Genomic DNA, 5098 nt, shown 5'->3' with positions numbered 1-5098 from the left:
TAGGTTTTGCAGTTAATGATGGGGGTGTGTTTGTAATTAGCTTTAATTGTCAGTTTACGGTTGTAACTGAGTTTACGGCCGTAAACACCATACGGCCGTAAAGTCTTCACGGTCTCGGGTGTATAATTAGTGGGTTGTGTCAGACGATTTTGGTTGTTGATACCTTTTGTGTTCACAGTTCCCACCAAGTTGTATCAGACGTTTAAAGCTATAAAACGTATGTAAGCTTGGTTTGTTACTTCTTTGCTTATTAATTTGTTTTATGTGATTGTTGTTTGCTTTTGATCTCTGGTAAGATCCGTCTTTGGACCTTACAAATGGTACCAATGCCTACCCGTATTTATGTTATGTGTTTCCGGATTATGATCCGCTATCGGGGGGGTGCCCGAGGAATGTTAGTATGTTTGATGTCTTCGTGATTCCTGCATGTATTTGTATTGTATGTTTCTGGATTACGGTCTGATGTCGGGCAATGCCCGAGGAATGTATGTATTGCTTCTGGATTACGTTCCGATGTCGGGTGGGGCCCGAGGAATGTTTATATGTATGTTTCTGAACTACGATTTGATGTTGGGTGGTACCCGATAAAGGAATGCATGTTTAGTTATACTTGTTGTCTTTGTAATACTTGTATGTGCCTGGTAGGAATGTGAGTGTGAGCGGGGTCCTGTATCTCATCACTAGCTGAGTGTGGACGGGGTTCTATATCTCATCTTTAGCAGAGTGTGGGTGGGGCCCATGATAGGCGAGGCCTTAGGATTTTAACATATAATACTGTGTATGAATCGTTATGTGCTAGCATGATTATATGTTATTGTTTGTATGTGTATAGCGGGCGAGGCCCAATGATGTCGAACAATATCAGATGTCGGGCAGGGCAGGATGAAGGGGTGGGGCCCAGTATATGTACTTATGTGTATGATATGTGGTAGTATGGGGAACTCACTAAGCTTCGTGCTTATGGTATTTAGTTTTGGTTTCAGGTACTTCCAGTTGCAAAGAAAAGAGCTCGGGATGACTACATTGTACACACCATGATGTTTAGCCTGAGATGTTTACTCTGATGAAATGATATGATACTCTGATATGTTGTTGGAATACTATGATTTATGTTTTGATGAATGATTTTAATAACTATGGTTTATTTAATGGTTTAAAAATTAAATTTTTTATCATGATTTTTGGGATGTTTCATTTCTTTTCCACATGCATGCTTGAAACCACAATATCCATGGGTTGTAATTATTATTACTCTCATCTCTCTCTCTCTCTCTCTCTATATATATATATATATATATATATATATATATATATATATATATATATATATATATATATATATATATATATGCTTGGGTTATTGTGATTTTACTAATTATTGTGTGTCAGAATGCACAAATCTAGATCACCGAATGGAATAGAATAAAGGTCATGATCTGAGAGTCTATGATATTACAATAGAATAATATCTACCATATAATCACACAAATTTCAGCATAAAGGTTTTTTGTCAATTAACATATATTAAAAAAGATTTTTTTTGGGTTTTAAGAGATAATTAATTCATTTATTTTTAAAAATCTGAAAATATTAAATTAATTCTAATATAATTAAATATGTAAATATTACAATAATACCCTTAAATGATTTATTTAACGATTTATTATTTCCTAAATTCTCATTGGTGCATACAAGCATATAATAGTTGTCAGGAACATTTGAATATATATATATATATATATATATATATATATATATATATATATATATATATATATATATATATATATATATATATATATACTATTCTTAAACATTGTTGCATCCAACTCGAAAGTTCCTAACTCTAGAAAGTAAGCAAAAGTTATGAAGAACACATTTCATATAATTAGGAAGATTGAAAAGATTTTGAGCATTCTCTTTGATTTGGTATAATATATTAGAGTTATAGACTTACAATTGAATTCATTAGTTTCATGCCAGAGATTTCTGGTGTAGTTTCATATTTATTTATAATTTATAAATGATAATCTTTACATTTTTAGGTATTAGGCATATGTTAGGTTTGACCTATTTCTATTGTCATTTTTTTTGCCTATTTAATTCATGCAAGAATATAAAGTTTTTTTTCTATACAAGAATTCATAATGTATGGGTTAATAACAGACCCGATGATGAGGTTGCGCAACTTGTGCACATGCACAGGGCTTTATTTTTTAGGGACCCGATTTTTTTAATGCTATACTATATTTCGTTTTGGCGAGGCCCAAAATCAATGCAGAAAAGTCAAGTATTAGGTCATATAGGCACAAGACGGCATGAGCAAGCGTCACATCGACTATAAGTGAACAACTCAGGCAGGGAAATAGGCAAACAACGATAGCAATATTCAAGGGCAACAATTCAGCAATTGATGCACTTAACAGGAAGTGAGAAACAATAATCAAGACTCAATCAATCAATTACTTTGAATCACATATAAACGAATAAACAGTTATGGTCAGATTTATGAATTATAGAATTAGTTTTATAGTTTATTAATTAGGGTTTTAGACAATTATCATTATCACAAATTCACAATTTTATTAGATTTAGTTTTATTAGTTTTAATGTTTTATCATTATCAGTTTAACAATATTCCTTGAAATTTTGATTATTGAATACTTGAAATCTTGAATGTTGAATCATGATTCAAGAATGAATGTTGTTATTGTTGGAATGGAATCATTTGATTCTAATAGAGTGTTACAACCAAAGAAGGAAATCTAAATAGAGCTTAACAGGAAGAAAAAAAAAAAAAAAAAAAAAAAAAAAACTTGAGAATCAATTCTCTTGATTCCGGAAGAATTAAACACAACTTAACTGTGCTAGAAAAAAAAATTAACAGGACAGAAACGGAACATAGGAGAAAAGAGTTTTTTGGAAAATTACTAGTCTGAATCCTAAACTAACTAAAACTTAAAATTGAAATGTTTTCCTAAAATACCCCTGGTTCTATATCGTCCCATATTTTGAATTACTCATTAAAATACTAAGATTTTGTTATGCTTATTGCTATAAAGTTTATCAACGTTTTAAAAAAAAATTATGCAATTTAATTCGTTACAAGTTAATGCTTAAGATATCACCCTAATAAATAATCTAAATATTCAACGCAATCCAAAAACTATAAACATGCTTAAAAACCATCACACGAAAATATTAATCAATACAAAGTTTTAAACAATATTACGAGAATAAACTCCGCTGTAAAAGACACTACTTTCATATACTTTCATGTTTTTTTAACAAAAAACAATGATTAGTTTGTAACTTTAAAACTGTGATGTAATCTATATATTATATTCTGAGTAGAAAGATACTGAGTTCAGGCCCTCCACTGCCGTCCGGGTTCATCATATAAAATGCTTCCGAGTCACGACTCCCCACAACTCGCTCAAATCTCGCTCTCATGTACAGTAGCTCCCCTTCGCTGTTTTTTTTGCCACCGTCCTCCACCACCGGAATAACACCGGCACCCACCGAAATGCTTTGCACCGTACTCAGAACAAACCAGTCGGACTTCGAGCACGCCCGCGACTGCGCGTACCCGCACTTCCTCCCGTTACAATACATGCTCCACGTCGGCTCGTGAAAAAGCTTCGCGTTCCCACCTCCTCCACGCGCCGCCGTCGATCGTTTATTCTTTTTCTCGCACTCTAGCGCGATCCTAACTAACCCAGACGACATTTCCCTCACAAGAGCTGCCGTTGACACCGCCAGCTCCACCACAAATATCGGTTCCGATCTCATATCATACTGCACCGCAAAGCTGACGTGTCCTCTCCGGTTTCCAAATAATGTGCCGGTGACTTTCCGTCCTGGCGACGGCGTTAGTGAGAGTTGGGTCGGTAAGTTAAGCCACCGGCAAGAGGGAAGGATTGAAGGGATTGATACAATGTTGAGAATCGACCGGAGAAATATGGAGATACCGAATCTTGGTAAACAGCCTCCGTAGCCTACGGAAGACCTTGTTTCGATCACAAGGGGTTTGTCGTCGTTGACGAAGGGCGGATCAACAATGAAGGAGGTGGAAGAGATGTAATTTGATGGGATTATTGCGGTGGTGCTCTTGCAGCTGCTGGTTCTGGGTAGAAGAAGACGATCGTGATTCATCATCAGAATTAGAGTTGGAGTTGGAGTCGGAGTCGGAGTCAGAGAAACTGAAAGTAATGATGGTGTTGGGAGGGAGGGGTGAATTTAAAGGGGGAGGAGGAGGTCATGCGTGAGTGCTCAGTTTATGATTTCCAATTATGTGTGTTTTGTGTTACATTTATATTTTAAAATAATTAATTATTAAACTTTTGATTTAATATAGAGTTAGGATATAAATAAATACAATAACGTTGCTACGTGTTTTGACTCATTCGTAAAATTGTATATATAAAGTTGTGAGAAATAAGAAGTAGGCCCCTTTGTCTAGTTTAAGTTGGTGGTTTGCTAATTTTTGTATTTTAAAGAGATTATTATCAATGATAACTACCAATCCATTTTTTATTCCAAATACTAAATTAAATTGTTGACAAATGAGATTTCAGAGTTGATTTTATTTTGTTTCAGATTCTTGATGATATAGTCACATCCACTAATCCATTTTTATGGTAAAATGATTAAAAAGGAAGAATACGACAATACGTATACTTTGTTCACTAAAATGAAGGTGTGATAACATAAACTTGCCATTTTTATATATTAATCACGAAAATTTATTTTTTTCACAGATAAACTCAAGGAAACTTAAGGTTTCATTTGATAGTTGTTGTTCGGAAAAGTAAAACCATTTGATAGTTGTCCGGAAAAGTTTACTGATCGGAAAAGAAACCATGTTGTTTGATTGCACGTCCGATTGATTTTGTTGTGCTAAATGATGAAAAATAGTCATATTATCCTGTTGTTCTATACTATGGTGGATAAAGTTGCTAAATATTTATAAAAACAAACAAATTGTCATACAAAATCAAAATTACATAACAATAATTTAAAAATTCAAATACAAATTGTCATACAAAATCAAAATTATACAAACTGTATGTTGAAATCACAATTTCTAATTGAAACT

At 33.6% G+C, this 5098-nt stretch overlaps 1 pseudogene; it reads right to left on the bottom strand.

Moving 5' to 3' along the window:
• Nucleotides 1-3175: 3175 nt before the first annotated feature.
• Nucleotides 3176-4268, bottom strand: LOC145011392 (protein MIZU-KUSSEI 1 pseudogene; annotated as a pseudogene).
• Between the last annotated feature and the right edge of the window lie 830 nt (nucleotides 4269-5098).

This window comes from Lactuca saligna, chromosome 8 (assembly GCF_052625555.1).
Source record: "Lactuca saligna cultivar CGN05327 chromosome 8, ASM5262555v1, whole genome shotgun sequence".
In the NCBI taxonomy this organism is placed as follows: domain Eukaryota; kingdom Viridiplantae; phylum Streptophyta; class Magnoliopsida; order Asterales; family Asteraceae; genus Lactuca; species Lactuca saligna.
This window is presented reverse-complemented; position numbering and strand designations above follow the sequence as displayed.